The sequence below is a fragment of the Sinohyriopsis cumingii genome, chromosome 15 (genome assembly GCF_028554795.1).
Source record: "Sinohyriopsis cumingii isolate HCF-2022 chromosome 15, ASM2855479v2, whole genome shotgun sequence".
Classification (NCBI taxonomy): Eukaryota; Metazoa; Mollusca; class Bivalvia; order Unionida; family Unionidae; genus Sinohyriopsis; species Sinohyriopsis cumingii.
In genome coordinates this window covers 13801940-13814075 of record NC_142975.1, presented here as the reverse complement: position 1 = coordinate 13814075, position 12136 = coordinate 13801940, and the positions used below count along the sequence as shown (strand labels likewise).

The following is a 12136-nucleotide window of genomic DNA, read 5'->3' as shown; positions in this document are numbered from 1 at the left end:
GCTCTTGTGGCCTAGCCATACAAACATCATGATTAGTTGCCTCTTACAACATGCAAGAGAGTGCATCAGGCACATTCGACATTCTCAGCTTGGAGTTGTTTTATTGAAATGTGCAGGTCTCCATTGAATAGCTTGGTCTGTGTGAAGATGATGCTGATTGTTTTGACTGCAATGACTGTCATCATTACCAACACCATATCAAACATTCTATCTGAACTGTGGTCACTGTGATTGTTAATGACATCATCATCATTGTGCAGATTCATCCTACGCAATTCAGCTATTGAAATGAATAAAACTGCAGTCTAATGATCAGGATGGTGATTTAATGCATTGACCTTATCACAGGTTATAGCAGTGTATGCAGTGTATGCAGTGTATTTTTACATTGTCACTTCTACTCTATAATTAAATCGTCACCCATTAACACAAAATAAAAGAATATTAACAGCATCATGGATGTTTCTTTTGTGCTAGAAATTCTTTGTATGGAGTAAATACTGTTTCTTTGTTGATTTTATTTTACAATTATTTGATTTCTTTCGTGTATCTTTTTCATCTATTTTGTTTGTTGTTGTCTGTAATCTTAAGCAACAGAGGATAACACTACTGCTTCCCAAAGGAGAAGCCATTTACACTGATTATTCTGTGTACTGCTGGTTTATGTTGATTAACCCAAGCTGTTGGTTTATATTTCACCAGCTTCAAGAGGAGAAAGAGTATATGCAGCCTTCTTCACTTTTCAGGAAAGAAGATTGTCTTGTTGACCAATCAGATTAGGGCATTCATTACCATATGTATTCAGTTATGGATCTTGACTTGAATGAAACTGATACAGACTTAAGTTGATAAAGGCCTTTCAGGTCAGGATCTATGGTAACCATTGTATAGTATTCTAAAAGATAATATCCAGACACAGAATTTACTTTTTAGCTACCCAGCCATGGAGATAGTATTGATGGTAGTCAGGACTCCTCCATTCATGCACCATCAATAATTACATACTCTTTTGCTTTTTGGGTTCATACTCTGTCCAGTACATTGTGCTTAATAAATGCCAGTAATTTCTAAACAGGAAACAAGGAGCTTTAATCAGTCTATCTGCAGCACTTTATGTGCATTTTCTTCCTTGATGGATTTATTTTCCTTGTGGCAGTGCATAGTCAGTCACAGTGGGCAGATTATTTTGGGGTAAGTAATTCATTTTGTACTGTATGAATGGAAATCTGTTCAGATTGTCTGCATTGAGCATATGGCACATGGAGTTGTGGCAGTCTTCATTCTTGGTTGAAGGAGAATTGACAGCAGTCATTTCTATGTTGGTTTTTAAATAGCCTTCATGTTTCTTTGTCAAGTCAAAGGCCTTTTGATAATAACCGAACTTGCATCTTTTTGTGGCCATTGGTTATCAATGATGGCCCCTTACTGAGGAATGCATTTGAAAAAGAATGTTGGAAAGATAGCCGGGGGGTGGGGGGGTGGGGGGGGGAAGTTGGCAGTCATTCTGTGCAAATTGCAAAATTATTTGATCAGTTATATAACTTTACATTCCTCTGATATGGGACCTTTCTGAGTTGTCTGTAGCCGTACTGTACATGTTTTATCACAGAGACTTTTCCAAGATTAAAATAAAAGTAGTTCGCAAACCCAATGCTTGGGCAGTGTGGTGTTCATTTTAGACTGACTTAGTACACTGTACCACCACTGGCATCTGATGTTTTATAAATAAAAAATGCAAATATTTAAATTAACTTTACTTCAGATATGCACATGGGTTGCAAGAGAGACCCCAATCATCCATTCTATTTTAACGTCATCTTGAATCTTTTTTTGCAACTTAGGATGAAAGATTTTATGGAAAGTTCTGCATGTGCAAGAATGTCACCCTTGTTTTCAGGTTTGCATTTTTGCTCTACTTTTTCTGAGAGAGAGAGAGAGAGAGAGACACACACACACACACACACTTGGCAATCTAATAATCAAAAACCTGTATTCAGCATCTGAACTTTTTACCATATGAATGTTTTCTTTAATCCCTTTTTTGTTTGTTTGTTTAGCTTGTATACATTTAGTTTCAGAAATACACACATACGTCATAGACTTAAAACAGTTTGGTTATAAATGAGTGTACTCACTGCAGCTCTCCTTTACAAAATAATTATCTTTAAGGAAAACAGCCGAGCTTTCTCACAATGTTCATAATTATGCATCACTGATTATTTACATTTCAGTCTAATGCAAATGTAAATGTTTGCATTTAAATAAATTTCTAAGATAAGGAAATTATAAAAAGTTTTTCATACAGTTTCATTTTAAACTTTAAACATAAATACAACAAAGTCTGTATTATGCTCTTTATGCACCAAAAGTAACTACTGTCTGTACTCACTTATAAGACTATTCCAACTGAAAACTAACAGACCCAGATCTGACATCTCATAATGCACAGACAGATCTGGCTGGGTCTGTGCAGTTTATTAGGAGTAATCAGTTGAACAAACAACACAAACCCTGATCTGCAGGTGCATGATGCTATGGCAAATCAGGATCTTTGTTGTTTGCAGTTTGAATCGACCTATAAGCGAGTATATACGGTATGCATTTCAGTAATGTGTACATATGAAGTTAGCCATTTGTGATTTTCATTGTTGATAACCTTGAACAATATAGCTGAAATATCATCAGATTATATTTAAATCAAATATAGATCGGTCCAAAGATTACGCTGCCCATGAGCAAAATCTGATTAACAATAATATTTACCTCAAGCTGTCTATTTTCCAGATTTCCGTCATGTCAGAAAATACCTTTCACTCATGTTATATGCTGAAGCAATTAGCTGGTACAATGTTAATTACAGCAAACTTGAAACACATAATCAAACGTTACTAACAACTAAATCAAGTTATATCATTGCTAGATTTTGCTGATGGCAATATGTCATCATGCAATGGCTGATGGCAGCTAATAGATTTTAATGCAAGGAAACTAAAAATATATCCTCATGATGTATTGAACTGCTAATAGGTTGCTCTGATCTTTGACTGCTTATGTTAGAACGAATTTGGCAGCACTCAGAACTCAGAATATTGTCATGAAGACATTATTGCAGGAATATTGCCAAACCTATCAGACACTAACATATTTATCATTCTATGCATATACTCTTGGATGACCATCAATTAATGTAATCTGGCAAAGCAGCTTTTCTTGTCATTAAGTCATTCTACCTGACTATCAGGTGGAAGCAGTCAATTGTACCAGATTCTGCCAATGAATAAAGATGAAGATAGGGGTCTCACTTGCATTTTTTGTCTATATTTATAGTATAGATATATTTAATTTGTTTTTGCAGATTGGCCATTTTTTTAATTGATAAAACTTGTGTGCCACCACTGACCCTTAGTTTTCATCTTTGGTTAAGAACATTGCCACTATGGTGTCTGTAGAGCACATACAATTGGTAACAGGAAATAAAATTAAAAAAGTTCTGTAAGGTTGATTTTAGAATGACTGAATCAAGAGTGTGCTTGGTACCAAGAAAGGCATTACAAGAGCAGTTTGATTGGTTGACAGAAATGACTTAATAATTTTGATTGGTTTGGGAACAAATGGACAGCACTTGGTTGATGATAATGGATAGAAAATTTAAGAAGAAAAGATGGTCCCAATTAAAATTCTAATCTTACATCCAGGATGATCACTGCAGCAGCCATGTTGAAAAATCGTGAAGTGGCTACTCATAAATAGGAAGTCATACTGGTTTGGGGTTTTCACCAGAAGACTTGTCGTCTAGATGATTTTACATGAAATGATACCTACCAGACATCTATTGTGGTCATGATTGTGGCCTTGTTGAAAAACAATTTCAATACTTGTGGATGGGTGGTTATATCAACATGGAATTTTCTCCTAAAGAATGTCCAGTTGGTCCTAAATAAAAATGGTGCCAATCTTGCATTCAGTATGCACACACCCCCACCCCAATTTTGTTATTGCACAGGAATGAGATGCCATATATACTTGCTTATTAGTCCAACTGCACACACTGCACATACCCAGATTTGCCATTGCATAAAATGCCAGCAGGTCTGGGTCTATGCAGATTTGTAGGAGTAATCAGTAGAACAAGTAACATAGACCCTGATCTGCAGGTGTATTGTGCTCATGCAGATCACAATCTTTATTGTTTGCAGTTTGCCTTGACTTGTAAGCAAATATGTACCTTCAGTTTGATTGGCAGCATGTTACCTACTCCAGAGATCTAATCCTAACAGAATTTGTTCCACCTGAAGCTTATATTATCATTGTCCAAGACAGGTTGTCTCACTAGATCATCACATATTAATGAAATACCTTGCATCTAATTGACGGAACTTCTTTCCTGTCTATACCTCTCTATATCTAGAGACTTTGATCATCCACTTTCAGCAAATGGGCTCATACCATCAGGATCACAAATGACTATCATTATTTTTGAGAAAATGTGTCATCAGGATATTGTAAAATAGGTCAAATTGACATGATATAAAGTTTGGGAGATAGTTTACGTAGGTTGTCTTCTTACGGTGGTAAATAAACCAGTTTACCGTAAACTTACGTGAATGAGGTGGGTGATATCAGGTCCACTTTGGCCACTATTTTCTTCTTTGAAATTTATTGTGAACAAATTTTGTCCCTGTTTCAGACTTCATGTGCCATCAATTTATGGCAATTTTTTTAGTTGACCCAGCCAGTTCCCAAATTATGCAGTTGATCGGTGTACTTTCATGCTTTCCATCCTCACTTTTATTGCTTCTACTTTCTCCTTAGTGCTTTTAGTGTTAGAAGATATTTGAACTACATGTAGCATTTAATTCATTTGATCAGTTTCAGTTCTTTCTGTTATTTTTGCCCACTTTGATTTTATTAAACTTTTTTTATTGTTCATGAAATCTGACAGCATAAACTTATATACTTTACATGAATTGTACAAATGAAGACCTAACAACTTGTTCAGTAATTTGAAAAACTTGACATATTCATCAGTTGGAAGTAAGAAGAAACTGAAGGGAAACCACTGACTTCAGGTGGTGTAGGAAATTGAGCAGACTAGAGGAGACTGAAGGGAAACCACTGACTTCAGGTGGTGTAGGAAATTGAGCAGACTAGAGGAGACTGAAGGGAAATCACTAACCTTGACTAGACATATGGGTATTGGGTGGTCTAGGAAATACATGTATAGCAGTCCAGAGGAAACCACTGACTTTAACTTAGACATAATGGGTATTGGGTAGTCTAGGAAATATAGCAGACCAGAGGAAACCACTGACTTTAACTTAGACATGATGGGTATTGGGTGGTCTAGGAAATATAGCAGACCAGAGGAAACCACTGACTTTAACTTAGACATGATGGGTATTGGGTGGTCTAGGAAATACAGCAGACCAGTGGAAACCACTGACTTTAATTTAGACATAATGGGCATAAGGTTGTCTAGGAAATTGAATAGACAAAATGAAACTGGCTGAAAACCACTGATCTTGGATGGACATGCACAGCAAATTCGTTTTTTTTCTTTTCATGAGTATCAGTGTTATGGTTTTGTGATATTCAGTAGCACTCGCTGTACCAACAGAAATGAAGATTAAAACAGGAATCCATGAAAAGACATTTTCTTCCTTTTAGCTCGTTAGTGTTGAAACTGTCTCAGGTATGTTTGAACTGTAACAAAATTTTTGATAACTGTATTGAATGTGAGATCAGTACCATTATTGTTTATGAGCATCAGACCCCATGTTGATGTGACCATCCATTCAGGAGAATTAGTGATAACAAAATTTTTGATAGCTGTATAGAATGTGAGATCAGTACCATTATTATTTAGGAGCATCAAACCCCATGTTGATGTGGTGACCATTTTGGATGTCAGATCAGTACCATTTTGATAAAGAACCAGCTAGACACAATGCATATGGTGAAAGCTGTTGATATTACCATCTGTTCTCAAGGAGTAGCTGTTTGTGAGATTTGCAAGATGGCTATTCCGCAAGTTAGTGCTTTGCAAATGGATCACTAATACTAGGCCTCATTAATCCATTGGAAAAGAGAAAATTGCTTTTGGTTGCCATCATAACAGTTAAGAAGTGACATTCCTGTAATGGTTAATTGATGTTTATTATCCTAATTCACAACTTACCAACATTTTGCACTTGACAGGTACAATAAATGCTGGTGTCACAGATGGATAGGTGTTTAAACCCCTCATCCATTTGTCAGATAAATTAATTTGATTATTATCCAGACAGTCTTCACAATGTGGAACTAGCCTTCTGTACTGCCACCAAGCTTTGATTTCATTACTGATAATAACAAAAGGTCTTTGGGCTAGTATTGACCTGTCAGTTGTGTACACTGACTTCATGAATAATCCAGAATTATGCCAGTGTGTTTTAGTATTTATATCATTGTTGATAAACATTCAGTGCTTTGTGCAGTGGCAACTGTAAACAGGTGAAAGTACCTGCAGTGTGTGCAGCCTCCTACTGAAACTGCAGAACTTAGATGATGAACAGAGTGCAAACACGATCAGAAGAAGAGACGTAAAAGGAGTAAATACCAGAAATTAACACAAATGGCAGAAGTATTACTCAGGATAGGCTCTGATGTGCACTTTCTGCATTGAATATTCGGATAATTTATCAAAGTGCATAGGTATATAATTCACAAGTGTTGTTAGTGAAATAGAAATGTGTTTGTGTGATTTGGATTTTTAACATAGCTTTAACAATTTTTCAGTCATATTGCTACAATGTCTGCAGTGTGACAGTTTATAGTGATGTTGAACACTGGGGCATCATGCCTCAGACATGTAGCATGATGTCCTACCAAGTCAAATTATTTTGACACCAGTTATAACACTAACCTCTTTATGTTGAGTGCCTAGTGAGGAAGCGGCTAGTACCATTTGTACAAGTCTTTGATATGACTTGGCTAGGGTTGAAATACAAATGCGATTGTGTTCAGTTGATGATTATGAATAGTAAGTGATGAATTGGAAACTGAACTGGTTTCTGTTGTTATTTAGCAGAATCATTTAAAAAAAATTGCAATCCTTTTGTTAGTTCAAACTCTGCCACTGTGGTGGACATACTAAATGTCTGAGTTGCAAGATTTTCATTTAGGAAGAACCATACCTAGGGATAAATGTGTGGTGTGTATAGTTTCATGGTATTCCTTGAATTAGTTTAGGTGCAGTAGTGGTAACGAACTTGTGCTAATGGACAGAAGGAAAGATGAAGGACCATCCTGTAAGTACATCTGGTTTGTGACTAGTAGGGCTAAAATTGAGTTATTCCAATGTTCAAATTAGTCACATTGGATAACTAGGTTCCAGTTGTTTAACAGGAGTATTCTTTGTTCACAATTGTGATATTCAGTCATTCTCTGTTACTCCACTTCACAGTTGTGCTATTCAATAACTTTATTACTCCACTTCACAATTGTGATATTCAGTCATTCTCTGTTACTCCACTTCCTTTTCAGATTGTTAAGTTACTTCTCCACTAACCTCCATGTCATGACCTCCTAGTTTCACCCAAAAGTGAGAAATGAAACAAAATGCTCTCCCCCCCACACACACACACAACACAATGCTTCTTTGTGTCTTTAATGCATCACATGCAACCTTTATAATGTGCTATCAGCTGTCTGAGTCTGTAATTTGACAACACTGAAAACACTGCCTTAATGTAAAGATATTACATTGTTTATGTTGATAAGTATCAGCCTGTTAAGGGGGGCAATGTCTTGGCCTGGAAAACTGTCAGATTCCTAGCATATAACATGCATCAAGTGCCAGTTGGATACCATACACCCTCACATTTAAGTACCCCAAGTGGTTTTCTTTAGTGGAGACCACTTTTCAAGTGCCTGCTGCTATCATACACACTCACTTAAAGGTAACCATAACTTTAGAGACAAGACATTCTTAAATAAGACCATTTATCAACTGCTAGCTGCTGCCATGCTCCTTTGTATGGAGGTAACTATTTAGAGACAGGGCTTTCATCAGTGAAGACCATTTGGTGGAATAATGCAGTGGCACCTCTTTACAAAAAGTGCTACCCATGATGCATTTGTGAATGTTCTCTGAAGATTTGTATCTGGTTAATCTGTATGAGAAGTGTGCTTGCCTAAAGAATACCAAGAGTGGACAATGATTTTTGCCACAAATCTTTACTCTCATGGCATATGAATAACACTTTGTTGGGTCTCAAAATGATCACTGTGAACTTTTGAAGAGGTTGTTGTTTTGCACCAGTTCACATTATTTACTTTCACTAAGTTTTAAACTTGAAGTGGCTGAGTTCATCATCCCCATACTTTTTGAAGGTATTTTGTCATTCAGCCCATCTGTGAATGTGTGTGTATGAGTACTGTTGCACATCTTGTCCAACACTCTTTGAGATAGAAACTTAAAACTTTGGATATGATCTCTGGGGTGGTCCACAGATGTGCATAAGTTTTAGAATTTTGTTTCTGGATAGATTGATCCATGCATGCATGTTTAGGGTTTGACTGCAAATCAGTATAATCCTGGCTATACTTAGTCATGAGTTAATTTTTTAAGCATAAAAAAGGCAAAGAAACTAGAGGCAAATGCAAAAGAAAAGTTAAAATAATTAGGGAAAAAAATGTATTTCTGGTTGGCCAACCATCTCTGTTTTTTGTTGCCAAACCTGGCACTTTTTTCACTGAGAAAAAATAAATAAATACAGAAATAAAAATATTTTTAAAATATCCTGAAATTAATTTGTGCATCTAATTGAGCAAGTTTTGCCCAGTAATGGAAACACTTAGTACATTATATATACTAATCATTATAATATATATAATGTTTTAAAAAAACACCTACCTTCCTTCCTATCCTAATTTTAAAACCAGTGCAATAGAAAATACTTATGGGGGGGGAGGCCTTAAAGTACAAAGTCGGATTATTAAAAAACATAATCTAAACCTAACTCAAAGACCTTCCCAGCATAAACAGCACCATGGGATAACATCCTAGGGCAAAATGGTTCCCTCCTTTAGTTACCTTTTATGATGTGCAGGAGGTGAATCAGGTGTATTTTCCCTCCCCCAAAAAACAGGGATAACAGCATAAGGGCACATTGGTTTAGTTTGGGGTAGAATATGGATGAGGAAACTTATTTATACGCATCTGTATGTAACTGGGGTGGGTAGGGATGAAGATGCTTATTAATATGTTAATATGTAACTGGGGTGGGTAGGGATGAAGATGCTTATTAATATGTTAATATGTAACTGGGGTGGGTAGGGATGAAGATGCTTATTAATATGTTAATATGTAACTGGGGTGGGTAGGGATGAAGATGCTTATTAATATGTTAATATGTAACTGGGGTGGGTAGGGATGAAGATGCTTATTAATATGTTAATATGTAACTGGGGTGGGTAGGGATGAAGATGCTTATTAATATGTTAATATGTAACTGGGGTGGGTAGGGATGAAGATGCTTATTAATATGTTAATATGTAACTGGGGTGGGTAGGGATGAAGATGCTTATTAATATGTTAATATGTAACTGGGGTGGGTAGGGATGAAGATGCTTATTAATATGCATCTGTATGTAACTGAGGTGGGTAGGGATGAAGATGCTTATTAATATGCATCTGTATGTAACTGGGGTGAGTAGGGATGAAGATGCTTATTAATATGCATCTGTATGTAACTGGGGTGAGTAGGGATGAAGATGCTTATTAATATGCATCTGTATGTAACTGGGGTGAGTAGGGATGAAGATGCTTATTAATATGCATCTGTATGTAACTGGGGTGAGTAGGGATGAAGATGCTTATTAATATGCATCTGTATGTAACTGAGGTGGGTAGGGATGAAGATGCTTATTAATATGCATCTGTATGTAACTGGGGTGAGTAGGGATGAAGATGCTTATTAATATGCATCTGTATGTAACTGGGGTGAGTAGGGATGAAGATGCTTATTAATATGCATCTGTATGTAACTGAGGTGGGTAGGGATGAAGATGCTTATTAATATGCATCTGTATGTAACTGGGGTGAGTAGGGATGAAGATGCTTATTAATATGCATCTGTATGTAACTGGGGTGAGTAGGGATGAAGATGCTTATTAATATGCATCTATATGTAACTGGGGTGAGTAGGGATGAAGATGCTTATTAATATGCATCTGTATGTAACTGGGGTGAGTAGGGATGAAGATGCTTATTAATATGCATCTGTATGTAGCTGGGGTGAGCATGGATTTATGATAACTGAGACAAGTGTGTGGATAATGATGCTTTACTGCAGACTTGTGTTAAAATATCTTGACACAAACAAATTTGATTCCATTTCATTTGTATCCTTTTGAGCAGTAATTTCAAAATGGATTCTTACCCATATCTTTATGTCGAAATCTGATTTCAGAGTTAATGGGGTATCATTTTTGGACTGTAATTTATGGGTAGAAGAATGTGCTTACATCTAAAACACATCTCATAGATTCATGCATTTGAAGGACACCTGTCATTTGAGCCTGTCATGGGACTGTCCACTGTAGACAGTTCAACATATCTTTTTATTACCTGTCCTTTAATGAAAGAATATAAGATGAGATGTGTTGGGCACAATGTTGGACTGTTAGGTCATCTGGCAAGCATAACATTTGTTAGTTCTTTTCTAAGACCAGTATATTCTGTTTTCATTAGTACATCATATACCTACTTTGTCCACATCTTTATCAGGGGTCATTGAATGTTATTGGTGTCAGCCTACTGGAAGATCGAAGGACAAGGTCACAAGTATCAGTTATTCAAAGGTGGTGATGTCAGTAGTTGAAAATGTGTTTGTTGGAGGGGGGACAACTGTAATTCAGATGTTTTACAGGAGTTCTTGATAGGATGTGGAATATTTCAAGGTCAGTGGTCAGGGTCGGAGAGGAAAATTTATTTTGAAGTTAACCTACTTATGCTGTGAGTAGGTTGTCATCAGACATTGCAAAAATGTTTATCAGTGTAAAAATTAATTCACATTGGTGACATCACAAAGCCACAGGTCAAGGTCATAGTACATTTTTGTTTAGCCTTTTTGTGTAAATTATTGAAATTTGTATAAAGATATCTTCCATCTCTTGATGAATTATTATGAGCTTATAAGCAAGGTGCAACATTTGCTGAGAAGATTAAACAATCCTTGGGAATAGGATGGTCTAAAGGTCAAAGGACAAGGTCACTTGGAGAGAAGTGTTATCAAGGTGGATCAATATTTGTCTCAGTTATGACATTTAATTATGAGATTAGTTCACAAAATTTGATGCAGACATATTTAAAATTTGATATTCAGATTAGTATATAATGTCTTTAGGTGGGTAATGGTAGAAGATAAACATGTCATTCCACTTGGAGAGACCAAGAGGATAGAAATGTAATGCTTCATAATTTGTTACTTCTGTGTCTACTAGAGCAGATATCTCTATCAAGAACCACTACCAGATGTTGTTCTGGCTGAGTTACACACCCAGAGGAGTTTGTATTGGGCTTCTGTACTAATTTATTCATCACTTGTTAGTGTAAACCTATCAGTTACAGTTCCATGGAGAAATATCCAATATCCCTATAACTGTGACTGAAGTAAAATTGTGTAGATTGTTTGATTGGGTTGGTTGTTTAAGGACTCAGTGTACTAATTCAGTTCTCATAGTAAACTAGCGCAAACACCATGATACCAAAAATTCAATAACTTTAAATTTCTGAGTGCTCACAATCAAAGCATTATTTGTCAGTATAGATGAAACCTGGGTGTTATCTTCTGTGTAGAGAAAAGGATATGAGCTGCATTATTTTCTGAACCTATGTTTTTGAAACATGTGCTTTCAATTCAGTGCTAATTTCAGTAATGAATCTTCCAAACTCAAGATTGTTAAAGGACTGATATTTCACCAATAAAATGTCCCTATTTTTTTGTTGTTTAGTTACGAATAGGATAAGCTCTTAAAAAGTCTTTTTCCTACCAAATAACTTTCACTATCAACCAATCCTGGCCAGCCAAACACATATATACTCTATTTTATGTTCACCCATTTCCAGACTGGTTCCCAGTTTTCCATACAG

At 36.1% G+C, this 12136-nt stretch overlaps 1 protein-coding gene across 5 annotated transcripts in view; it reads left to right on the top strand.

The window, feature by feature from the left end:
* Positions 1-12136, top strand: part of LOC149781286 (uncharacterized) — a 283358-nt gene that overhangs the window by 47360 nt on the left and 223862 nt on the right. Inside the window, exon 1 of one of the 5 annotated variants that reach the window (XM_089935374.1) lies at positions 1074-1191. The exons of the other annotated variants lie outside the window; for them this stretch is intronic. The gene's annotated coding sequence lies outside the window, so the exon portion shown is untranslated. Of the gene's footprint in view, positions 1-1073; positions 1192-12136 lie in introns of those variants that run through there. 5 annotated transcript variants of the gene reach the window in all.